This window comes from Salarias fasciatus, chromosome 23 (assembly GCF_902148845.1).
Source record: "Salarias fasciatus chromosome 23, fSalaFa1.1, whole genome shotgun sequence".
Lineage (NCBI taxonomy): Eukaryota > Metazoa > Chordata > Actinopteri > Blenniiformes > Blenniidae > Salarias > Salarias fasciatus.
The window spans coordinates 20061192-20089039 of NC_043766.1; the positions used below are offsets into that span (position 1 = coordinate 20061192).

Below are 27848 nucleotides of genomic sequence, written 5' to 3' on the forward strand. Positions count from 1 at the left end.
ATGTATCTTGATTGATGTACCTTGAAGAAGTAAGAGCTCGGTTCATTAAACAAATCTGTTATGCACCTCTATCGACCGTTTGGTTATGCATCCTCAAGGTAAGCTCAATCAAGCAGAAGTATTTGAATATTTCACTAGAGCAGCCAAGACAAAGCGCAAGCATATGCATATACATTAAGAAATATGCCTAGAGTATCAGAACAACGATTTAGAACAATCAACTAAAAAGTCGAAAGCAAGTTAAAACTATTTTCAGAAATTATTTTCTAAAAACAAATATATCCTAACATAAATGTTGATAGAAAGAAAATAAATGGCTAGAAATCGAGGAAAAGAAATCGATCAGTCAATATACCGCGTGCACTGTGTGGAGTCACGTCCTTTTCATCTTCTGTCGGTCATGAACTTTAAGCGTCCCTTGTCCCACAGAGGTAACTTAATGCCCCGCCCTCCCCTCGTGGAGCTCGCGGTACCATCCTGCCGTCTACCTGGTCAAGAGACGCAGCACCGCGTTTGTGTGCTCGCGGCCTCTTAGTGCCTCAGCGGCTTCCGTAGATTGACAATAGTCCAGACGTGTATTTTCCGCTTGGACTCGGAAGTTTGTCCCCACGCCGGTGAGCAAATGAACAGCCCGATTGCTATCATTTGAATTTGAACTGATGAATTCAATAGAGGATGACGTCCGACTTAAGGTTAAACTTCGAAAATCCTGGACAATACCCGGAGATGGACAGTGAAACAGGCATCACCTCCATCGACCAGGGGGAGAGTGGGGTGAGTGTCGCTCACAGTTCAGTGTCGCTCATACATTCACCAAACACCCTTGTTGTGTGAGTAAAATGTGTTACCAGTAAGAAATCTTGAGGATATGAACTCTCAACAAGCCTGATGTCCTTACACTAGGCTCTGTATAGTTTATTTATGTTGCTGCCAGAGTGCTAGCTCCCCAGCTAGCATTAGCAGAGCTGTGATGATGTAATCTGTGGATGTGAATTAAAATTTAAGCTATACTTCGACTAACCTTTATTTTAATGAAGTGTGCCAAACCTCGGGTGTTACATCATATTTACTAGGATTTTATACGTTACGAATCGATGTTTGCCTTTTATTATTATTAGTATTAAACGTTGTATTTCCAGCTTCACATTTGCTTGTTTACATTACGCCAGAATGTAATGTAAACCACTGAAAGTGCAAAATAACTGATGGAGTACGTTTATTGTGCTTGTAGTTTAGATTGTATTGTGTCATGAAGGTGTTTCCTGACTTGCTCAACTGTTTTACATACAGTGAAACTTATTATGTAACGTCAGCAGTGGCAAATAAATATTTTCACTGGTTAAATATCTGAATATGAACGCATTATGCAGATTATAATACACAGTAGCATTGTATTGGTGCATAAGGTCCTTGTTTTCTTATTAGTTCCACAAGAAAACAGCCGCTAACCTTTCTGCTGGCATATGCATACACACAGCTGTTGCTAGTGACAGTAGTAGATATAGTAGTAATGGAGACATCTGTGATACACAGAAATTGACTTGGGACAGTTTCATTTACATTGTGTGTTCTATGCAAATTATTACACAGATATAAGTCTGTTTGATGAACTGGAGTACCTGGGAGATGCGGATGAACTGTGGAGGCCCTCGAGCACGCTAACTATGTGAGTCTTTCATCATCCTCAAGAAGTAAAGGAAAACTGTTGAATTGAAATGTAGCTCTATGTTTTTGGTATAATTCGAAACCTCTATCTCCAGTAGCACAAAATCAATGTTTTGTGTAACAACTGTTATTCTTGAAAAGCAGCTTCAACACACGGTATAAAGATGCCGAGCATGGTTGATTTCACAACAGGTTTGGTGACAGCTTTTTTCACACTTATAGGATGCTTCAAAGTGTTTAGAGAGAGAACTGTTTGTTCAAGGGAGTGTGAAGTTAAACTCAGAGAATATCAGTGATCTGCCCACGTGCAGTTTTTTGTAATGTCTTCATTTCGTCTTCAGCCAATGGAGTTACACAGTGATGTGTTTCAGTTGGTATTCTCCTTAGGGAATTTGTTTAAAGACCATATGTTTTCCTTTCTTATTTTTTATTTTTTGGTTTTTGTTCAGGCCAATGAAGGTCCAGATCTGGACTTCGATATTGACATTCCTCCATGGAATGAAATGGACACAAGCAGCATCTGCACAGGTAACCAAAACAAGCGTTTACATGCATCACCTTTAGTCTGGATAAATGTCAGCTTCTGCATGAAAATTCTAAGTATATCACTGGTGATTCCTTGTGTCCATAAAAAAAGAAAGGTGAACAAATGATTAAAGCTTTTATTATAATGATTGAACTTCACTGCCTTCTACAGTTGTTATATCCCATATAAATAGTAAAACACACAAAGTGGGGTTTTTATGCTTCTTCATGTTTTCATAGCTGCTTGAAGTTGAAATGGAATGGGACTACTTGTGAGATTCAGTGGTTTAGACTGTGTATATGTAACAGCAGGCACTGTGTCTTTGTCCTTGTGCATCCAGATGGTGAGGTGAGTGTGGACTCTCTGTCACCTGCCCACACTCTGAGCTCTGTCTCCTCTCCTGCCTCAATGGAAGCCTTGTCCCCATACTCCTCACAAGTAAGCCTCTCTCCTCAACTGTTTGTCCTTCCAAGATTTATTGAATTGAGTTGAATTTCCAATTCAAATTGTATGTGTCTTGTTGGTCGTGAATAGTACAGTATAATACAATATGAATTCACATTTGCGTTTTTTTTGGGTCAGTATGAACGCATACATTTTTAGTCCAGATGGTCTGCAATCACTGACAGCTGCTCTTGCTTTTGGATCGTGAGCACACACACACACACAGCACACACACACACACACAACACACACACACACACACACACACACACACACACACACACAACACACACACACACACACACACACACATAGCCATTTATTAGCAAAAGCCTTAAACACCTTGTCAGATTAATAATTACTGTCCATCTGAGCTGTGTGCCAGCCCTTCGTTAAAAAAAGGTGCTGACAACTTCAGTCACATTAGCATAATTAGAGAGACAGATGTTTTCACAGCAAGTCAAAACAAGGACCAGGGTTGCATCTTTCTGTGACCCGAGCACAATCTGCACTCATTTGTTTACTGACAAAACCGGTCTGACCTAATCCAAGGGTATATTAGAGTTTTTGATATTGACACTTAAGGGCAGTTGAATCATATATATCTGATGTTATCAAAGCAAGTATGACGTTCTGATTCATTTGACACAATTTACACTTTTGAAACTAACCTTTCCATAGTGTGCTTCGCATATTTTGGTTTATATTGTTGTTTGAAGTCTGATTTGTGTCTTTCTGCAGGATGAGGCTTTGTCTCTGCAGTCTCAACCTCACCTGTTTCAGTCTGCTCAGAGTCCAGTGGTTTCTCTGACATTCCTCCTCCAGCGAAGAAAATTGCAAAGAGGACCGGACAGATTGTGCGACGTGAGCCATTTTCTGCCAACACACACCTCCCTAGTCAACCAACATCTGAATTTGTACTTATTCTAAAATCAGGAAAACTACCGCACCACGATCTGGGTTTGTAGTAGTTTGGGATGTAATAAAGACAGAAAACAGAGATTAAAAATAAAAATGAGCACATTTAGTCATTTTTAATACTTTAGTTTGTCTTTATGCACATATATACATATATCAGTTCTGTCACCCCGAACTCACGTGAGCGTTTTCCTGGAAATATATAGGAATATTCTGCACTTATCTCACTCCTTCTGTTGTTATCCTTTTATATGCATTGCAGCCAAACCAGTACAACCAGTCAAAAGGCCGATTCAGATTGGCCCCAAGATTTCCATCCAGCCCAAACCGCTGATTACGGCTGTGCCCTTGGCCCAGGGGACTGCTCCCTTGCAGGCCAAGACGATCATCATCCAGCCCCTGCCTACCACTGTGCTGCCTGTTGTCAAACCAGCTCCAGTCACCATTCAACCAGCGCCCCCTCCAGGTCAGAGCTCACACTGCAACACGTGCTTCCCATCGGACTGAATTCATCAGAATAGTGGTCTGGTCAAATCTACTGTGGCACAGCAATATTGAAGTTGAATGTAGTCATCATAATTTAAAGGTCTTATAATATTAAGGTGTTTATAAGTCAATTTCACAGATATTCCTTGCTGAGCTGCAGTTTACCTTGTCTAGTTTGACCAGTAGATGGTGCCTCAAGCTCAGTTTTTGACCGTCGCTGAACTCGGTGTCCTGTACCATCCCCTCATGATTTTTAAACAATATAATTAAATCAGGATTTGTGTTGGTATGTTTCTGTCAGCAAAAAAATTCCATAATTTTGTCTTATAATCAGACTATGGAAATTGGCCATTGTAAATATGCAAGTAAGACATTTTCTATCTAATCTACAATAATACTAGAGAATATTTATGGCCATCTGTGGGTCTTATGGATTTAGGTAAATTGTCTCTTGTTTTGTGGTTGAGCCTGCCTGTTTTACCTTTCTGGTCCTCTGTGTGTTACATCAGAAGCATTGTGAGGCCAGTATAAATACTTATGTCACTGCCTGGGACCCTGGTGGGTGGAGTACCTGACCTCGCTCAGAATGAATTTGAACTTGGCTCTCCTCTTGGCCTGGTAGTAGCCAAGATGGCAGATGGTTAAAGCCAAAACACACAAGTGTAGAACCCCAGATGTGAATCTAGTTGTGCTTTCTCAAGTTGCGAGTCGTACTGATTGAGAGCACACTTCACAATCACTGGAGGATAACGACACTATCCATAGCTGCAAGAATAAAGAAGAAAACCTCAAATAAATAAAATGCAGGTTATGTTTCATTAAAGGTTACCAAGCTTATTTTACATTTCCAGAGAACAAACAATTTTAATTAATTCTGACTTTCATCTTCATGAATTTTTTTTCTCACTGATGATGAGTTTGGGCACAAGACAGAGAGTTGGCACTACTGACATTCATTAGCAGAGCAGAATAAAGCTCCTACAAGATTAGCACTGACAGAGGTGAAGGCTGTTGGGTCAGCATGAGGAATGGTTCCTGGCACAGTCTTTCTGAGAAGAATGGTTTCCGTTCTTGCTGGCTACCACTTTAACAAAGCAACAATGAACATGGGCAGCATTACTTTTGCCATTTACATCTTTTGGGGCATGATCTTTTTTTTTTTTTTTTTCTTTTGCTTTTTAATTGCATTCATGCACATAAAAGTCACAGAGCTTCAGTTTGGAATGTGGAAGTTTTAAGACCAAAGGTCAAAATGGCAAGCATCTTCTCCACCTGTATTTTAAACACAGAGAGCTCTTTTAAAGACTGAGGGTCAGCAGAGGTCACAAGGGTCTAACAGAACTAGTCTGAACTGAAGCATGTGGCCCTTTGTGGCTGCAAGTCTCTGCAGAGACGCTGCGTATGTGTTTGTGTTGTTAATAGCAAGGTGAAGATGGCCTAAGAACATAATCACAAGATCTCATGTTCACATAATGACAGTCTGTATTGATCAGTGTTAAATTATGGTAAAATATAATACATAAGTACAGTTCAGGCCTGTAATTTTAAAACGTGTAGTGTTGTGTGTCTCACAGGTCGACCTATACTACTGTCTCAGTCGAACCAGTTACTCCAGATCCAGACACCACAGGCCATCCCCGTAATGTGGTTACCATACCTGCGGTCGGTCAGGACAGGCCTGTCCAGGTCGCTGCTCCTCCTGTGGTTTCTGTCACACTTCGGACCACGTCTTCAGACGACGATGTGAGTCTTCAGGTTGAAGCCCTTTATGTTTCCTCCAGGGTCAGATAGAGAAAGATAAACACTCTGTGTTCTGCAAATTACTGAAAATAATAATAAAAAAGCTTTCAGTAACTTCACTATCATTGCAAATCATAAGGAACTACTAAATAATGATGATGATGAAAAATTCTTTAATCATTACTGTAATCGATTTCCTCATTTGACCTTTTCTAATTTAGGCTGCACATGACGGTATTATTATTATTGTTAATATTGCTTCGATTCATTAGCTGAGCTGTCAGCTCTGTGTATGCCGAATGACTGATTCACTCATGATGTTCAGCTGAAGTTAATTATGGCAAGAGTACAACAAATATAAACAAAAACCATATATACAGGGCCAGGTCGTTTGTTTGAAGCTAAATAAAACTTTTTTTTTTTTTTTTTTAATTAATACTTGTTAAATACAGTGGGACATCGCTCATGTAGCTAATCATGACTAAGTGTGAGTTTCCACATCTAGTAAGAATGGGTTTGGTGCAGTAGTCACTTCTCTCAGCGCTCAACATTTTTTTACAAATTAAAAAAAAAGAAATAGAGATGAGCCAATTTAAACTTCAATAATTGTACCTGTTGTCACTTAAATATTAGTATTTATGTGTTTGACAGTATAGCGGCACTGCCCGTATGAAGGCACTGCATTCTCATGGTAGATACACATCCACTTTGCCTTTCTTCTGCTGTTTGAAAGAGTAGCTGGGTAACACATGGCTCTGTGTATTTTTTTGTGACGTGGAGTGAGTTTTTTTTCCCCCCAGTGGCAGTCTGCTAATGAGGGTTTGTGTTTGTGATTAAAGCTTCAAGAGCATGTGAGTTAGATAATGGTGAAATGTCAGTGGCATTAAAAGTCAAGCACAAAATGATCAATGTCTTTGTCAAACATGTATGTCTCACCATAAATGCTTCAGAGGCAGATAGGTTTCCAACAGCAACAGATCTGCTATCAACAGAAGAGGAATCTTTGTTGCACAAGCCATTTTGATTACATTTAAGATTTAATTGTTGAGTCTGAGGAATATGGCAAAGTAATGTGTTTGGCGATGGCCGGAGTTTCAGCAGTTGTCTGAACATGCGTATATTACACTTATTACGCTTATGTACACTTATGTCCTGCTTCTCGTTTATTCGCTTTCAGATTGGATCTTGTCCAACTGAAATTACCTAATGTAATTATTTTTCCTTTTTTTTTGTTAATTCAAATTTAACAAACCATTAACTTTCATTTTCAGTTCAAATACAAAGATTGGGTGGTGACTTTATTGTTCAACACCATGCGCCCCTATTTCTCTTAAAAAAAAAAAAAGTCACAAATGACCCATTCTTGACAAGAAACATTTACTTGACCACAAAATGTGGCATTAAATTGGACAATTTCAGCACCTCAGCACAATATCTTGTAAAATAATGAGAATGAATTCTCAAATGTAGCATTTTCCTGTGATACAGTGATATGAGGACGGTTGGCCTTTGCTTTATTAGTGCCTGTGGGTTTTTTTTTTTTTTTTTTTTTTTTTTTTTTTAATATTCTGTAATTATTGCTCAGATTGTTGTAGTTACTGTCTGTGTGGAGGCCGGAGGGTGGGTCCTTCTATGTTTTGCGTTCAAGGGTGATGTCAGGACATCTGCGGTGAACAGAAAGATGTACGCATCCATTTTCATTCAAAGTGAACACACGATGTTTCTCCAGCCTACACACAGCTTCTGTCTGGGTGGTGTAGAGGAAACACAATATTCAACCAAGAGTTTATGGGCCCTCATGAGGTACTGCAGCAGATTGCCCCAGCAGTTCAGAGATTTTTTGTTTTTAAAGTGAAGTGTAACTTGGTTATCGCATGTTTTTTTACATTTTTTTTCATAGTCCATGTTTGTGTTCTTTCTCCGAAAGCTCTCCACCTCTTGAATACATTGACCTTTCCTTTTGGGTGAGAGACTGTTGTATTCTTTAAAGTGCCTGTGGCAAGTTTATAGGATTGTGTTATTATTATACTTCCTTGTCGAGATATAAACTGCAAATGCTTCTTGCTGTCAGCTGAAGTGTCATACTGCCTGAGAGATGGCGTGACTTTCAGCAGCTTCGCTGTTGATTCAGGCTTCGGTCTCTGCCACAGCAGTTCCTGATAGCTTGCTCTGGAATGACCTTTAGCGGGCTGGGAAAAATGTTCTCATTCTGCCTCCTCTTGTGTGACTATTATTTGTTTTGGGAACGCAGCTTTCAACATTCACAGGGTTTTTCATGGGTTGTTTAACAATAAAGCAGTCTGTGAAGTTAAACAAAACTCATAATTTAATATACAGGTTGTGTCACTGTTGTTGCAAGTCCTTAAAATGATCTACAGACGCGTGTGTGTGTGTGTATGTGGGGATGCTGCAGAAAATGTAGGTCATTCCTCCATCAGCTGCTGTCTCTTGATAGGAATAATATATGGCCTTCATTCATGTGAATGTGAAAAAACATTGGTCATAGCCAAATGTCAAGATGTTTTATTTCATCTATCGTCGCAACAATTCCCGACATTAACAATGTTTTCCATTAGTGTTTTAATGATTCACCTCAACCAAAAAGTGTGTATTGTTAAATGATTGGTAACGGCTGACCTCTGCCTGTAAAAACAGTCGGCCCCTAAAAGGGCGGAGAGGGACTCGTCTAATTATTGTGGGCATAATTGGGTCTGGAGGAGAGCTTTTTGTGCCAGACCTCGAGAGCAACGTCGAGGAATTTCAAACCCCAGAGGCCAAAACAAATACGCCTCTTAGCCATTTGTAAAGCTAACCAAGTCAATAAAGTTTACAATTGGCCATTAAAGAGAAGGGTCTGTACACCTTAACTGTGAAAGGAAAAAAACGATTTTCTTTTTCCCCAGATATTTCAACTCATCATTTTGTAAAAATTTGGAAAAATTGTTTTTAAATGACAATCAGTCAGTTGTTTGCATTATTACAGAGGTGAGCAGAGCTTTTACTGGACCGATGCGTTGCTGTGACGCACCGACAAGCCGCGGAACTGTTTCACACCATGTGAAAGTGTGTGTGCCTGTGCCTGTGCCTTGTGCAGCTGTGTTTGCTGCGGGTGGTTCGGCTGCAGCACAGTGGTTCACTCGGTGGGACGGAGGATGTGTAAAACGCCTGTTAAAGATGGCATGCCAGTGCCAGGTGTTAGCTGCAGTTTGTCCATGCATGTCACCATAACTGTTTTTGCCGTACTGTATTTTGAACTGTAGTTAGTCTGTATAAGCACGGGTGTTAAACGGCTGCTAACGATTACATGCTTTGGACAGGTGCTGTGCCGGACTCAAAGTTTTGCGACAGCTGTAAACAGTCATCAGGGACTGGGTCAGTGTAGTGTAATGGGCTGCTGCAGCTGGGGATTTGTGTGTGTGTGTGGTGTGTGTGTGTGTGTGTGTGTGTGTGTGTGTGTGTGTGTGTGTGTGTTGTGTGTGTGTGTGTGTGTGTGTGTGTGTGTGTGTGTGTGTGTGTTTTTTCTAACAGGAGCCCTCATACGCTGATCTTCACATCTTTTCGATGCAGACACTTGTGAAAATGGCACACCGCATTCATGTATGGATCAGCATATGCATTGCAAATCATGTATGGATCAGCTATAACATTAACATCAGTTATGATCAGCTTGATACTTTGCAGACTCTCTTGTGCAGCCGTGTGTATTTAATGCATGAAGAGATGCCGCCATAAAGAAATACTGTTGTTCACATCACTCATGGCTGTAATATGAAGGCTCTCTCATGTCTTGTTTTCCAGATTCTTTTTTGTAGACTCCGAATGTTTTGAAAGAGTGTGTCACTAACAGACAGCACTTTTTTTTTAACTGTGAGTCAAAAACCAACTTTTTTTTTGTTGTTACTACCTTCAAAAACTTCTTCACACTCACAAACAGGTTCGACCCATTACACTTTCAGTTGAATTTGCTTTTAGAGTTTGGGTTGCAAATGCATTCAAGATGAGTCCTGGAGGTAAGGATAGTGATTGGATGATAAGGTTGTTGTTTCATCTGTGGAACACATTGAATGGTTGTGGGTTTTTTTATGACCTAGAGTAAAATCAGGAAACGTTTTCACCCCAACCTGTTAAATGAAGTCCTTCCTTTTTGAACAGGTTCATGGTTGACCTCGGGTTTCCTTATGGAGTGCCTTTGAGATGCTGAACAAGAAAGCAGCACGGTGTAGCTCTGGACTGTTCTGTTTCTTTTCACTGTACCCCGAAGCATAACGAAATAATTACGGTACACTGAACAGCACTGCACATCAATACACCAACAGAAATCTGAAGATTGCCACTGTGCAATGCTGCAGGAACAGCCGATTGAATGTGGTTTACTCAATACTGGGCTTTTCATCACCACCACTTAAATAGCTGGAGTTTGAACCATTGCTACTACCTGCATTTCACACATTCATCTTAGCTTTATTGAGAAATGCCACTTTGCCATTTTTTGGGCCCCTTTCCCCATGTTTTCTTCCTCGGCCTCATTGTGAAGCCAATGCAAAGTTTCCCCTGCTCTCCACTCCCTGGTAACTGCCTCCTTGCAGTGTTCCCAGGCTCAGACTAGTGGCACCGCTCCCAGATCTGTGCTGGGAGACAGAGAGGTTTCTCAGGAGACAGAATACAAATACTAGGATCCAAATAACTTAATCACCAGCGGGGCTATTAGGCCCAGGATCTTAGAGACTTCCCCTGAAGAGGATGTTTTTGTTTGGACAAGGGTAGTCAAAGGGTGACCGAGGACTGGTTGGACAATGAAGGTGTTTTGGTGATTACTGCCTTGGGTTTTGTTAATTTGTGAGAGCTCATGTTAAGATATGCGCTGTTTGGGTTGGCATGCGTGATATCAATTTTAATGACACTGACATGACATGAAGTGGAAAGAATCTGGCTGCTCATCCTTTGTAGTCGTGTCATTTATTTGCATATTAATGCATTATTTTCTGTTGAAGTTCCTACTTAATTTGCCATTAAGATTTTCATGACCAAATAAACAGAACCATCGCAAATATAATTACCCAGTTAGCAGTACAATGAATCTCTAAAATAGCTTTTCATACTACGTCTGACCTTTTAGGTTTTAGATCTGAAGCATTCATGGTCCAACTGTGTTTATGTGTCTCTGATCACCCATTTCTCAACGAGTGACACACTCGATAAACACATCTTTCCTCGCGCGGAGAACAGACATTGCAATCGACCTCTTGATCTCTTAGAGGATGTTGGTGTAAATATTTTCAAGCAGAAGCTTAATCTCGTGCACTTAAAGGCTTTTTGGGCCTGATGTTAAAGGGCTGATTGTTTGCAAAGGTATCATTAACCTTGCGACACATCTTGAACGTGTTTGTTTATTATTCTATCACCGCAATAAACTGAAGCAGCAGTTGTCCGGGCCGCTCTCCTGGTGAGAATAACAAAGTCACCGCTGGCCTTTTTTGCCGAGTTTATCCTCCTTGCCTCCATTTACTTTCTCATCTTTTTTTTTTTCTCTTTCTATCCTTTGCCAACATCTTAAACAACTCCTGTTTTTAGTTCCTCTGTCTCAAATTCCCCAAATAGAATGAATGAAGCGCTCGTTGAATGAATGGCATTTAATACAGCTATAAATCACACATATGTATTTAAAACTGACAGCATATTGATGTATCATATGCCACAATGTATGTAGTTGTTTATTTTAACATTATGTCAGACTAGAAAGGTCTCAAGTCAGAGTCTCTCATACTGGTCTGTTCTGAGTTGCTTAATAACTATCTTTACTTGCTGTTTGGAAAACTGCATTATGAATGATGGGATGAAATAAATGACCTAACATTAAACATTAATGGAATTAATGAATTTTGCTTCGTGTTTCTGTTGCTTTCTCTCTCCAGTCAAAGTTGTCCCAGAGGCAGCAGCGCATGATAAAGAACCGCGAGTCTGCGTCTATCTCACGGAAAAAGAAAAAGGAATATCTGCTCTCTCTTGAGGCTCGCTTGAAAATGGCCTTGACTGAGAATGAGGTGCTCAAGTGTGAGAATGGCAACCTCAAGAGACAGCTGGAGGGCCTGCTGAGTGAGGTGAGCGTTCGCCCCCAAATGCTGCCAGTGATCATGTCTGTTGAGCAGAGCATGCATGTTTCCACAAAAACCAAAATAACAAAAGCCTTTTTTTTGTGCACAACAAGCTCATAAATACCTAATAAGAACGGGAAAAAAAACGCCTCTGCATCATTCAAACAGTCTTTTGCTTTTCGCTTGTGTCGTAATTGGTTTCCTTTCTCTTGCAGAATACAGTACTGAAAACAACAGCGCCCAAGAGGAGAGCCGTGTGCCTCATGGTGGTCTTGGTGTTTGTCGTGTTAAATATGGGACCAACAAGGTGAGGATGGAACAGACGGTGTCTCCATTTCTGATTTGATTCGGTGTCCTATATTAAATTGAATTTGAATTCAACTTCCTCAAAAAATGCTGACAATAAATTCGTGAAGCTCACAGCTAACTGTACCCCATTGTCAGTACACAAGTATTTGATTACTGGAGGAAAACAAACGGGAAGTCCCATGACTCATTGTGGGAATCACGCTTCGCATGTGAGACCTTATTCAAAAACCGTTTATTGAAAGCAGTGTTACCCAGTCAAACATGTCCTGCTTTTTTCTCCGAAAAGTTGAGATTGGGGATCTTGTTTGAAGTCTTTTTGAAAATGTCGATGAAACAGCTCAGACTTATATTTTTATTTTAACTCATAAGGCCCTTCTTCTTCAGCCACACTCATCAATTAACTTTACAAATTCAGTCTTATCCATATTGAAACGGACGTAGTTGGACAATGATGTGCTGGTCAATAGTTTTGTCGTGTGTCACTTGTGTGAAGAAAAGTTTTTAAGATTTGTGACTAAAATCACCGCTGGGTTATGGCAAAAGTAAACATTTACCACACATGAAATGCAAATTAAAATTTGAACTTCTGCAAAAAAAGAAAAAAAAAAACCCACATAAACATTTGCATGTAATCATTCTTTCTTATCTGGACTTTTAACATTAAGAGTTGTAACATATTTTAATGAGTTATATAAAACTGCACTGGGAAAAATGAATCTGATTCCTTCCCTCAGAGCAGATGGAGCATTTGTAATGCCTTAAGCTCATAGTTGACCTCCAAATATAACGACAGATTCTCTGTTCTCATAGTGTAAAAATGTTTGTTTTCCTCTGGGACTGACTTTCACCACTGGAGTGCAAGCATCAACTCCTTGGCTCTGATAACCAGTCAGTTTTCTCTGGTCAGAGTTTGGTCTTTTCACTTGTTCTCTGGAAGCGTAAACATGAATAAGTTTCGTGGGGCCGATCACTGAGTTTTCTTTTGTGGCTTGATTTTTGTGAAGTATTCAAAGTAGCTGAAACCTGTGTGCGCCTGTACCTGCACTCGCATGTGTGTGTTTTGTTTTTGGGCTCTCCTTTGGAATGTAAAATATGCCCGCTTTGAGGTCAAGATCCCTTTGAAATGAAAATGCCACCCAGTGTAGTAATACCACTGAAAGCGACTGTGTGTGAGTGTGTGTGTGTGTGAGTGTGTGTGTGTGAGTGTGTGTGCACCCCGGTGTGCTTTGGGCTGTGCAGTCAAGATCAGAGTTCAGATTCTGCTTGTGGCAAAAAAAGAAAATGCCTCCGGTGCGCAGGATGTGGGCCACAAGGAATTCAGCGGTCGTCTAAATCCTTCTTCAAATAGTGTTTTTGATGATGAATCCGAACTGAAGTCCTCTAAGCTGAGCGTCTTGATTTGATCACTCCTGTCCTTTGCCCTCCTCATCACATCAATGTTTTTTTCCTTGTTGTTTTTCTTCATCAGTCTGTTTCAGGGTGGCCCAGGCTCCAAGCTGGAGGTGAGCTCCACACAGCACAGTGGCAGACACCTGTTGGGCTTCTCGCCAGAGGCAGAGTCTGACTTCGTGCTGGGCCCCGAGTCCCTCGGCCAGGACGCTGCTGAGGTGGCCAGCAGGTAATAAAGTGAAGTCTCCTCACAGCACTGTGTTTACCCGCTCTGTGACTTAACCAGGATGCACCTGCGAATGCCCTCAGTCTGAGCTCGCGCAGCTTATGACTGCACACGTAAACATGTGCACCGTCTGATTACCTGTCCAAACGTCAGCGATGTGAATGCCTCCAGGCCCCTGGCGAGCTGGGCTGTGGTTGTGCTTTGAGTAACAAGGTGGGAAATTGGGGTCAGACCCTGTTTGACATCCAGCTTTTTATTGTTAGAAAGCCTTTATTTTTCTAAGGGTTTATGTATTTTTCTTTCCTTTTTTAAATGCTCTTGAGGCACATTAGTTGCGTTTGCGAATTGCACAAATAACATTCCAGTTTCTTACATTACCTGAAGTGTCACGTCTTCAGAATGATGTTTTGCAAGGTGGTCAGAGCATCTGATGTTTCTGTGCAGTGCTGGCCTGTGTTGTGGTTCAGGTTTCTGTGTAGCTTATGTCACATGTTAATGCAAACCATTCATCTGTAGTATCAAGTTTCCAGGCAGCATTAAACCAGCGCTGGCAGGAAGGAACACGTTAGCCTTACAAAGGGGGCGACAGCCCCAAACGCAGCCGAGAGAAGGAAGACAGGAGTGGATGTGCAACCAAACCTCGAGGTCCGACTGAACAGGAAAGCGTGTGTGCTGCAAGGTTAATATGGGCCCCTCAGTCAGAGTTATGACCAGTCCCCTGCTTTCTGACGTCTTGTCTCGTGGTAACGGTTTCCAAGACGTGTAGAGAAAGGGACGCTGGGCAGAGTCAACATGACGGCTCACATCAGGGAGGCCCGTTGGAGGGATTACGTTGGTGGGATGAATTTTTTTTTTTTTTTAACAAACTCCCTGCAGGTGGGAGCTGAATGTGGACAGTCTACATCAGCACCTCAGGCAGCACCACTATTCGCTCTGAGAGATGTATGGCGTTTCTAACTGAAGCTAAAGCAACTTATTAAAGTGTAGCTCGCCAGCATTGTGTTCAAGTTTGTTGTATGGTGACGTCTTGAGCCACCAAACACATATTGTTTTTTTTTTTTTCCTCGATTTGCCACATTGTTATCAGTCAGTTAGCATGTGGCGTTAAAGCTTTGTCCTCCACAAGTCGTTGCAATACGTGGACAGATTGTGTCACCCCCATTTGATGCACGTCAGCATCTTTCTGCCTGCACTGATTGAAGCTCTGCCACCTCTGCATGTGTTGTAAATCTGTGCAATCATCCTCACGTTGAAGCCATTCAAGTTTGGTTTTAGGTGCCTCTTAGTTTTCAGCTACTTATTTCAACGCGGCTGCTTCACTTACAACAAAAGGCAAGCAGCCGGTTGGCTCTCCGTCTGCATTCAAAGCATATTCTCAACATGTGGGAAATATTTTTAGCAGATTGATGTGTGAAATTCTTACAAAGACTCCTGGGCGTCTTTAACAGGCTTGTAAAGTTATCTCATCTCTCTTCATCTAACAGCCTCTGTGTGCTTCTTGCTCAGTTTCAGCTCTGAGGATAAGGCATTGATGGTGGTAAAAGATCCCGTATTTCTCAGACCGCCTCCCCCGTGCCAGCCTTCGGTTAACAGGACCAAGTGCATCGAGTGAGATTTGCATTATTTTCTTGATAATATACTCCCCCCCCCCCCCCCCCCCCCCCCTTTTGCTTAAACCACAGTGTCACCCAACCCTTGCATACTGATACTGAAATATTCCTGTTAAACTGGCAGGTTGGCACATGAGCTGAGGGGTTGGGTCCACCGTCATGAAGTGCAGCAGACCAAATCCAGGCGCATGAATAACAGCGGCCACAAACCCACTCGGACCATTCTGGTGAGGCACAGCAGCATATTTTGGAAAGTCAAACCTCAGGGGGCATACACAGACTTATTTTGATGTTTTTAATAATTTAATTCCCAAACTAAGCTTAATTTGTACTTCAAGCCATTGCTTTTTGGATTAAAGTTGCGGTTTTTATCCAGTTTTCACCCCGAAGCGTCTCTTTCACCACTGCTTCACCTCTCTTCACACCTCACCTTTCTCTGCCTCTTCATTGAGCCAAATTTAATCCGGCAGCCCTGAGAAAGTAAACATAACTCCTAGAGAGAGGCTGTGGGATTAGCGCCCCCTGTGCCTTTTTCCATTTTTTTTTTTTTTCTCTTCTAAATGTGTCACAGAATGTCCAGCCTACCAGAGCGGCTCAGTTTGTTTGTACCCTTTCTTACATTACTGTAAATAAAAAGGTCACTGTGTGCATTTCTAAATTCCTACGAGCCGTTTCAGCAGTAAAATCTCTGAGTGTTTAAATGTGTGAAACTCACATGACTGCCCTCTGACGTTTTAATTTCACTTGAACTCATTTGAATGGCGTCTCAGCTGTGTGTAAGACATTCACCTTTGGTGGATTTGTGATATTTCTGTACTATGTGTGTTTTATGAAAAAAAATCCAGAATGCTTTGCATTATTGTCACTGCAGTGTTATGAACAGTCTGTGTTCCTGTGCTGCACAATGCTGCCAGCAGTTCCTCTCAGTGGTGACTTGATGTGGCCATAACGAGATTATACCCAATTCTTCCTGTATTTTCCCAACAGAAAACGGAGAATAAAGAGGTAGAGAGTGCCCAGATCGCAACTGTCCAATACACAGACACTACTGAGAAAAAGTGAGTAAGGCGCTCTTACATGCATTTATTTCAGATTCATTCAAGCCAGCAATATTTCACGTTTTTATTTTGTATTTTTAACCTCGAGCACCTAGTTGCATGACAAGCTCATAAATTTCATACTTTTGTTCTTATTGAGAAAAGTCTGTTTGAATTCTGTGTGATGATGGAAATTGGGACAATGGTTCTTATTTGGTTTTATCGTGATGATGCAGGGATTTCAAGGAAAGGCTCATGAACTTAAGAGGTTTTACCCATAGCAGCAGTTTGTAGTGTGTACCTTATATTAGACAATTAAAGCTCTGTGCCTTTTTTTTTTTTACCTTTTTCGCATTTTGTTTTCTGCAAAGAGTTAATAGGAGCAGTTTCATGTTTGCAGTCTTACAAGTATTTTCTAAAAAAGTTTTCATTTCCATTTTAATTTATTTTTGAGTTCGTATACTTTGTTTTACATTCTAAATGTTCTCACCTGCTGTGGTATTGTTTATTACGATATTTACCTGTACCATTGCAAATCTTCCTCAGGGGTCCCGGGAGCGAGCTGCAGGTTTATTATGCGCCTCAGCGCACCTACAGTGACTTCTTTGATGAACTCAATCGTCGTGGCGACACCTTCTATGTTATTTCTTTCCGGAGGGTAAGTTTTAACTTGGTTGAATCACTTCTGGCTGACAAATAAGAGTCTGACACTGTGGTTTACTTAATGATAGATTTTTTTTTTCACATATAGATTTCACAGAAAACTTTCACAGTTTAATTTGACTATTATTCTTTTCGTTAAAATAAAAACAATCTTAAAATTAAGTTTCTCCGAAGATGTCATAAGAATGAATAATGAATTGTATCAATTGTAACTTGTGAATCGTAAATTATACATAATAGATCTTTCAACAAAACGGTTTAATTTAAGAGGGGATTAGTGGAGTTCGTGACAGGAGTGCAGCCAAGGGTGTAACGCAGCTTTTCCACTGATGCATCTCACTTCCACTGGCTATCATGACTGTCTGGCTTTATAATTATGTGCTCTCCCCAAATGTGAACATTAATCAGCATGATTTGTTTCATTTTTCAATCTTTCAAACTGTGAACCTGTTCTTAGTTTTGAAAGAAGATTCTTTGATTGTGTTTTGTGTGATCTTCAACTAATCAAAGATGCTGATAATTTTGTTCTAAAAATGTTCCAATTTTTTTTCTACCTTTTTTTCCAATTTACAAAATTTTTTTACATGGTGAGATTTATTTTTGTCACCAAAACCACATTTTATTTATTTATTTTTTGCTGCAGTGTTGTGGGAAAAAAAACCCCAAAACAAAACTGAAGAGTATTTCATCCCACACTCTTCACCTCGGAAAACTCAGGGTGGTTATAATAAAACCCCTTGGTCTGTAGGGTTAGTCAGTGTGATGAGTGTTTTAAAACCTTTGGTCATAAATCAAGTCCTAACTTTTTCTCCAAGCGACTCGTAAAGATTTGGGTCTGTGGACACTGTTAACAACGCAGCGCTTCAGCAGTTCAGCAGCTATTCCTTCATCCGCTGCAGCGATGCCCGAGCAGCAGGAGGTTAAAGTTTATCCAGACTAAATCAGCCCCAAGCTTCATGCCTGAAACATCAACTTCTGTAAATTAGGTTAATACAAATGTTACTTTCAAGATAGCTAATGCTAACTGATTTGTAGAGTTAGCCAGTTGTTGTTTATTTGTACAGTAATTTTCAAGAAAGAGAGAAGAATTCCTATGATGATGATATCTAAACGCCCAGTGTATTTCATCACATACAAAAACTCTTTGAGATATCAATTAGTTATTGAGTTTATAAAGGTGTAATCTGGGTGTATTTGTTACATTTATCTCTGACATTCATCCAATATCAAGAATTTCCCCAAGGGGATTAATAAAGTATAGTTAGTTAGTTTGTTAGTTAGTTGTTGAAACTAATTTATAAGAAAATGCAACAATTATTTTAAAATTTTATTGTGGAGTGAATTGGACTTGTTTTAAGGAAAGTGACTCACAGTTGAAGTGTCCAAGATTCATTACTGGACTAAAGTAAAAAAAAAAAAAAAACCATTAGGAAAAGCGCTACATACTAGAGGAAACAGGTCTAGATGGGGAGTGTAGAATAAACACCTCAATGTGACAATTTGAATTGTTGCAGACCTTTATGAGCTTTTCTCAGTTGGTTTATTTGCCACTATTTTGTTTCCTGGGTTTCAGGATGTGTGTGGGTGTCTGCAGGCGCTTGTTTGCTTCTGTTTGTTTTTGTTTTGTTTTTTGTACGGCCAGTATGACGTGTTTTGGCAAACAAATCTGCCAACGGCCTGGATAAATTTGGAATTTGTTTAAATTTTGTAGCCAATCACTATCGGGTTTAACTTTTGTCCCCCGAAGCATATTGGTAGAAGTTGATATTGGCCTGTTGATGCCCTCTTCAGCTGCTGAGAGGTCACACACACACACACACACACACACACACACACGCACACACACACACCCCGCAGTCTGTTGGTGTCGGGAAGTGATCATTCTTTCGGTCAGGGTGACTTGAGGCCTTCTGTGTTTCCACCAGTCTTTATTTAGGTGTGAAATTATGTGATGGAAACACATAGGACTTTTCTGCCCTTCTTATTCTGTCATCATTTTACGGTCTTGCTTCAATTTTCATGTTGTTTTAGCACCTGTGACATTATGTAAGTGTGCAGTGATGTGATGGAAAGACCGGTTTCATTCACACTGGATCACGTCAACGAAGGTCAAGGAAATTTCACCTGTTCTTATGACAACAGCCTCAGCAGCTGTTGTGTCAGCTTGACAAGCTCGCCGATCCCCTGGTGATGGATTAATTCGGAGGCGACGCGCCCGCACATCTCCTCCAAGCACCGACACCCTCTAATTTTTTAGAATTTAATTCTCTGACTCTGCTCTTGGTTGCTGACAGCTTCTCGTTTAAGCCAAGATCACATCTTCTGCCAAAAAGTTAGCGCAGTAATGTTTGTGATCTTTGTCTTTGTCTGTGATTGTGCGTGTGCATGTGCGTGTGTGTTTGTGTGTGTGATTCTAGCAAGCTTACCCTGCAAATACAAAGAACCTATAATCTACTTGATAACAGTAAATTACATAAGTTCATCCTATCGTCATACAGTAATCCCTCCTTTCAACAATGGGCCATTTTCCTGTCTGTTCTCATCATAACACTCATTATTTTTCAAGCTTTAAAGTGCACGTGAAACGAAGTGCACCTTGTTTCAGTTGACTTGTACTTTCTTCATCCTCAGAAATTAACTTATGCAGTTTTCTTCCTCATATACTTTTATTTGTTTTGGCTTTTTGAGTTGCTTTGTCGATCACTTTTAGTAACCTACTGTGTGCTTGTGTTTAAAACATGAAGCATATTTTTACATTTAGAATTTTAGAATAAACAAAATCAAGATTTTTTTTTTTTTTTGGTGGGGGGGGGGGGGGGGTGGCTTTACCTTGTCTGAGGTTGTCAAATTCAGATGTTATACATTGTTTACAAAAAAGAAAGAATGAAATTCCAGATGCCTCCAGTGCAACTGCTTCAGCCTTGCTAAAATGCTTTGGCAAATAATAAATGGTCAATGGTTTCTTGTCTTTTTTAGAAGCAAAAGAAAGGGGTATGAACCAACACTTTCAGGATTACTTTAATTGTGAGATTTTTTTTTTGGATTCTTTATCGTCCTGTCTCAATGAAGACATAAAATGAAGTATTAAAAAAAAGCCTTGAACGATTTAGTCATAGTTCTAGATCTCTGAGTCTGCTCGCTTCAGATATATTGATTTGTGAGGCTTTTCTTCGAAACTGCTCAATTCACACGATGCTTATCATCCCCCAACTTGCAAATGCAAATTAATTTAGAAAGAATTTGCAATAAATGTCTTATTCCTGATTGTCAAAAACACACACCAGCGAGATAACCTGCCTCCCCGTGAGCTGTATGTTCCCCTTGGTGACCCTCTCTTCTTTCTCTCAGGATCATCTCCTACTTCAGCCACCAACCACAATAAGGAAGTCGACCCAAGATGTCTGTGGTGTTGCCAGCAATCAACATAATGGTAAGATGTCCTGCATAGAAACAACAGTTTGAGAATACTGAAATGTAACTCATGAAAGACTAACTTGAAGCACATTGAGAACAGTGTCTACCACCAAATAAGCATTACATGCGGCCCAAGACAAAATATGACATTAAAAATTGAAATATCAAGTTTAAAATGGTTTAAATTGATCCCTGCTGGTAGTTTGTTTTCACGTGTATCACCTTGGATTTATGAAATGCGTTGTATGTTCACATATATATGTATGTATATATATATCCTGTGAGCACAGACACTGACTTACCCTGAAAAAAATACTGCATTGTTGTGCTTATTTGTCTTCAGCCCGAATTAGCAGTTTTGTTTTTTCTGTGTTAAAATGGCCCGTCTTTGCATGGAAATGTGTAAAAATAAATCCCCTTTAGACCTATTGCAAGAAATTGTGCCATTATATATTATTAGAAATACACCATCACGCTATCATCCATATCAATGTGCAAACTTGCATTTACACTTGCAGGTAGATGAAGTTTGGCAGCTTTGGTTCAGATCTTCTGCTCCACTTGCAGTCAGTGATTGAAAACAAGATATTTTGCATTATCCTCTCTTATTTAAAGGTTGTACGTTGTTAATGGTGAAATATCACCAGGGTTGAACTGTTGTTTCACTGAATGTACTCATGTGGCTCCCATATGATAATCTAATCACTTTGCTCACCGCCATTGTTGTACATCAGTGCTGCAAACTTCCGATGAAAATATCTATTTAAGAAAAAAAAAATGAAATCACAATTAGATTACAGCGCAAGGACACTAAAACTTAATCCGGCTGTATTTGTCTTCCAGTTGTGATTCTGTCCTCAGCTTCTTATAGTGGGTGGCAGTCAGTGTTTGCTTTGCGGCTTGTGTTGTGGTTTCCACCGGCCCATTTGAGAAGCAGCCAACCCTGTTTATGACCGCCTTCCCTCAAAGTCAAGCCCACGAGCAACATTTTAACATGGATATAGAGATCTCCCAGTTAGGATTTTTTGCCTCCGAGTCATTTGATTTTGAGTATCAGCTGATATCGATCAGTGCGTCGATAATACATTAAAAAATACGATCGAACAAATAGATACAGGATGTCGATTGTTTGTATTCACCTTATTTTCATTCAACACAAGGGAGGTAGATTAAACAGTAGCGGAACAAACTTTTGTGAGGTAGATTGAACAATCAGTGAGATTAATTCTTCGGGGGGCGGGGTTCCAGAGATACTGATCATCAATAGCAGCCATGGAGGGTTAAACACACTCTTCTCATTTCCAACTCTTTGAAATCCCAAGCTTACAAATCTCGCAGTTTGAAACATCAACATTCTTGTTGTCAGCTTTAAAATATTTCCACGCCCCGACATTTTGCACTCTGCTCTCATAGCATCGCGACCGGTGGTAAATTTTTAAGGTGGAGCGCTGCATCATTCTACAATTTCAGTGCGTTTATAAGCCAGATGGTGATCAGCGACCTTAGATTCGCCCCAAGCCGCAGCCATTAAACGGCGATTGGTGGTTTAATTTCATGGCATTCCTTTAAGTCATTTTGGCTCCGCCCTAATGCCCTCTCTTGACCAGCCGTCACTCGATCCCTGGGGATGTAACAGTCGTTTCCAATTGAGTCTGACACCATGTGATGGGCAATGATTTCTGATCACATGACCGGATCATGAGATCACAGGATATCCCTAAATACGGCCCGCAGAGTATCTGCAAGGATGTATGTTAGCACCATGTCTGTTTGTCTGTCTGTCCCTCTGGGTGTCAATACGCCAACTTTGCAGGGTTTTTTTTTTTGGTTCAATACGAACTTCTGAACCCTGCCTGGGCTTGGTTCCAAACTTGGCCAATGGGTTGCGTTTTGGCCGCCATTTTGTCTGGACCGTCTGACGGGCCGACAGACGCCTCAGCAGGCAGTGTGTGTCTGTCCGGGGAAAACGCCTCCTTGTCGGCATATCTTCTGGTCAAAACCTTAAGAAGGCGGGATGGGGGCTGCGGGCCGCGATCCCCTCGCATTAGGGCGTCTAGTTGGTATACAAGAGGTCAGCCTCAGTGTCTGAACTCTTGATCAGTAAAGTCTTTGGACTCAAAGTGGTGGATTTGCCAAATTGCTTTCTGTTATGAATCATTGGAGCAACACATGTTTTTCATTTCTGTGAGCTCATCACAATGTTACCCTGCAGCCATCTGACTGCTGGATTATCAATACAGTGTGTCAGGGGTTCTTCAGAGGCTTCGCTTAGGAAGGAGAGAAATCTGTTAATAATATTAGGATTATCAGGAAAACTCCCTTTTTTCTCCTCTGGCTTTGTAGTGAGCAGCACAGTGCCTGACTGATCCTCTGGTGTGTTATTAGGTATAGATATCTGTATCTATGGATTTTGTCTTGTCATTTGGCTTGTGGTCAAACTCATTTTGAGAAGCTGTGGATCTTCTATGTTGTGCAATAGCAAAATATGGAATGGAACTGTGTTTGAGTGTGTTAATGGGAATCCAAATAAACCTAAAAACCTCAGCTGTCACCAGGCATGACACAGTGACCTGAAAGAGAACCTGCCAGGAGGAAGCAGACTTACAGATGGTTGAGCATTAAGAAAACAAGCCTGCTGTTTGCCGTTCAGCTGGAGTTTTTATCAGTTATCGTATTGTTCCGTTATCTTCCAGCCCGACTGTGGCGGAGGCACCAGCAACAAATTCGATTCAGTGGAATATGAGCCTCTTACTCAGTAGGGAAGATGCCGGCATTTCTGTTCTTTTTTTCAGGGAGAGCGCTGTTGGATCAAGATTAATGAAGGTAAACATTGTTCTTGGTTGGTCTTGTCACAGAGGAATGTTGAAGGTCTCTGCTGGTCAGATGGCTCATTGAATGGCAGCAAATAGTGAAATCCAAGACATCCTTTTCAGCTAATTGTTCAAATGCCCGGACAAAGGTGGCATTCATGGAGAAATATAACTTCTCCTGAAGAAGGAGGTCTTCGATTTGCATGATCTGTCACGGATTCAATGAGTTTCACATTTAAAGCGCCACTTTCTCCTCCTGCCTATTTCAGGCCTTCTTGTTCAAGCCGTACCATGTGGTATTATTTAGATAGATCGAACACCACTTTTAGGTCAGAATGCACCACGGCTGCTCCTTCAGGTAGTTTCTCATTGACCTGTCGCAAAGCTGGTTTCAAACTTAAGTTAAACAAAGGCTGACAAAGCAAAGGATGGAGAGCTTGCGCAGTTCCTCTCGCTTCACATGTGACGGCACATGTGTTGCGCAGATTAGAGCCTTCAAGTAAATTTTTAGATTTATGTTGTCCCTGTTTAAACATTGAAGTAATTAATTCCAAATGTACACAGTTATCGAGGCGAGACCCTCGGAAAGTACAAACACTGTCCTGTGTTTCGAGTACGATCGCTCCACGCTGGAAGATAATTCTTTCCAGCTCTGTGTTGCTGCGCTCCTCTAGGAATGCTTTCCTTCTCCAGTCACTAATGGTTTTCATCTGGAAGTACGTGGATTGACTCTGCTAATCTGCAGCGATTGTTTGGTCTGTCTTTGTCAATAAGTGAGCATTTAGGATTGAGACTTGATGTAAGCCGTCGTCTGTTTCTGTCTGTGGGCATGTCCGTGGTTCAGAGGTTCTGTTAAAGTTACTTGACCTGAACGCCGCTGATTTGCTTCAGAATGTATTTGGTGCAGCAGCGACTCCTTATAAGGACTGAAGTGTGTGTTTATTTAATGATCCTTTGAGTTTGAAAGTAGCTCAATCAAATGAGGCGACATGTTTGGGGGAGAGGATGTTTTGGGGTTGACATCATTTACAGGTGGACTGACCGTGTGAGACGGACTGCAGTCTATTTTTACTACTCTGAAGTTGTGCATGTGCACTGCAGCTAAAAGCCAGCTCTATCTGGGGGTTCAAGGTAGAGCTCTATACCTCTGACAGACGTGGGGGTCAGATTTTCCTCCTCGCCTAATCTAAACAGAACATCACCACCAGCGCTCTGAAAGAGCTAGCACTCTTACCAAACCAAATGTTTAACCCTTACTTACCTAACTACTGTAAAACATGTCCATCAGACACAGCTAGGTAGATTGCCATGACTTATAATGGAATAGCCTGGATTCAGTGGTTATGAGTATATTACTATTTAATCATATTTTTTAGATATTTTATTGTCATTATTTTGGGACAAAATGTTGTTTTGCAGTTTCACAATTCATACTTGCTGATGAATATTTTGATATTATATATCTTTTATATAAATGAGAGATTTTTTTTTAGTGAATGTGGCCTCAGGTTGTTCCAGTTTGGCAGCCACTGCGTTCTCCAGATCTGGCTCTCAGGTTTCCCCTGATGCACCGGTGCCAGACGTCAGGCCTTTATCAGCGTGCACCAGCTCACTGTCGCTGAAGCTCGCTGGACATTTCCAGATGGCAACAGTAAAAGTTGGTGGGGGGATAAGACCATACAGAGCAGGACAGTAGTTTTGGCAGGCTTTTCAAAGAGTCACTATTTAAAGCTGGACCTCGTGGTTCTGTGTTTCCTGTGTCTGTGTTTTCGAGCAGTTGACTAAATAGAAGTTAGACAGTTTGGTAATTCGTTGAAGCATGGAGGTAAACACTTTGGGATATTAAATGTTAATCATGAGTTTGGACAGTGATTTATGTGATTCTCCACACATTAGTTTAATCATTGTGCAAATAAAATCATTACAGGGTGTAATAATTTAAATAAGGAATAACAGAGTCTTAAGTGTTAAGCTATCTTCCGACCAGCGGCAGGTTGAGGTGACGAGTTGGCCTCACCTGCTTAAAATCAGCGCTGTAGTGGACCGGTACTGCTGGAGCGTTTGACTCAAAGTGTCTAGACGCATTTAAAAAGAAAAATTCAGCAACTGTTTCCGTACTGTCGTCTTTATACTGGTGTATTTGGGTTAATGTATTTGAAATCAGTTATACTGATTATTTTCGGCAGGCTAAAGTCGGCTTAAATCGGCCTCTTAAAGTGTGAGGCTGTGGCCTTAGTGATCAACATAGAGATACATTTTCCAGCTTCACTTTGCACAGAACCTTAATTTTATACACTCATAATATAATATACAAGCAGTGAGGCTGGATTGAGAGGATGTTTTCCCTGGATGGAGCTATTTGGAGAAAGAAAGATGCCCACAACTCATTTTCTGGGCCATGTAGTGCAGTAAAAATGAGTGAGGCACGTTTGTCATGTGACTTGTCCACACAGTCAGTGTTATCACAACAGACACACAAAGGAGGCCACACACTTTTAAGATTCCTGTCAATTTAAATACAAAAGTGATCATCATCTACATGTTGTTAACTAACTAACAGACTTTCACAGAGTGTCCACTTTGAAGGGTCTTTCCCAGACTGAGTTAGGCTGAGCGAACCACAGGAGATGTATTGTTTTTTCCCAAGATAAAGCCGAAGAATTGCCTTGTTTGTAAATAAAGCCTCATAATGACAGTGAAACATACAGTATATTATCTCTGAATAAACCAAGCAACCACAGACCGATGTAAAGCACAGTATCAACCACAATAGTCTGACTCTTGAGCATCCATCATTTTGTCTGTCAGGCTTTCGAAACTGTCCTTTGTTGTTCTCCAAACACAACATAAAGCATTCTGACTCATCATCGCTGATCTTTCTCCCTCATTCTCCCACACTTTTTTGCCAGACTTTCTTTTCTTTCTTTTTTTTTTTTTCTTTTTCTCCTCCCAGTTTGCATTTCTTGCTCTTGTTATCTCCGTGATGGAGGAAATCCAGTGTGACCTCACCTCGGACTCCATTTGCAATCCAGTCTCCACCCATACTCACTCACTTTGATTCTGAATACCTCTTACCATCCCAAACGATGATCTCCAAATACCTCAAAGTCTTTTATCAGTTTCCTCTCAACAAGAATTTGCCAGCAATTACAGCGGTCAGCGACTACAGTTGGCAAACTCTTCTTATCTCCTGAGTGATTACATCTTGTGTGTTGGTATGAAATTGTTAGATGAAGCAAAACCCGAACTTTGTTCATAAATTCATGAGTCGAGGGCTGATCGCTTTTCTCTTCCCTTCTTTCTGTTACAGACAGCGTGATTCGGGACAAAGAGTTTGAGGGTTGATGATGCAGATTGACTGCGAAGTGACGGACACGAGGATCCTCCACATCAGGTCATCCAGCATCCCACCTTACTCCGCGTCAACCACACAGACAGGTTTTACCAGCACTCTCCCAACGACGCCCCAGCTGCCCCTCCAGTCGGCGTCCTGATGGGATCTGCTTAAGATTCCCCGCAGCGCCTGGAAATCCGAGTATCTTCTTAGAAATAACCATCAAGGCAATTCAAGATAAGTTGAAGGTTTTATGGGGGAGTGATGAAGAATATACCTGCTGTGCCCCACTGACTTTGCATTTGTGATTTTGAAATGGATGAATATGATCTACAGAAATGTAGCTTGAGTAAAAAAACAATCTTAAACTGTCGGCATCAGTGAACCACTTTTTTTTTTTTTTTTCTTTTCACCGGACCCGATATCCGGAGTGGTCAGTCACAGGGTCCCAGCAGATGCTCACTCCTTGTGTGGCAACACTGACTTCTGCCTGTAACCCCAGACGATCCACATAAGGGTAATTGTTTAGTGGCGGGGGGGGCTGAGCATTGAACACCTGAGTCACCCCATAATAACACAAATACTTCTGCTCCCAACAGCTCTCCTAGGGTCTGCTCTTCAAATCTGGTCAGATTCTCAGTATTTTGGAACAAGCTAAATCGCAAAGGGACTACAGCTGTAACATGTAGCCTCAATCTAATTAATTCAAAAATGTGCGACATTCATCCTGAAAGCACAGCCATTTCTCTCTCTCTCTCTCTCTCTCTCTCTCTCTCTCCTCTCTCTCTCTCTCCTCTCTCTCTCTCTCTCTCTCCTCTCTCTCTCTCTCTGTGTCCTCTAAATAAAGAGGTTATTATTGGTATTATTGGAGATGTAAAATTTACCAGATAAATATCTGCAGCAGCAGCAACACAGGCCATCTGTAATCTCAGGAAGTCAGGTCATATGCTGTGCTAGTCAACAAGTTTAATGGTGTTGTTGGCTGGTTTCCTTTAATTTATGGATTCTACATGATCACTTTTAGCACGGTATTGATGAAGAGTTTTTAATGCAAAATTTTTTTTAAATTTAATTTTGGGGTCTTTGCACTGTTTTTTTGGGGGGGGGTATTTTTTAAGTCTCTATTTCAAATTATGATACTGTTCATGTCTTTTTATATGTGACAGTACACCTCTGTGCTTTCAT

At 40.9% G+C, this 27848-nt stretch overlaps 1 pseudogene; it reads left to right on the forward strand.

Annotated features, from left to right (window-relative positions):
• The first annotated feature begins 658 nt into the window (after positions 1-658).
• On the forward strand, positions 659-27175 carry LOC115382060 (cyclic AMP-dependent transcription factor ATF-6 alpha-like; annotated as a pseudogene).
• Positions 27176-27848: the final 673 nt, after the last annotated feature.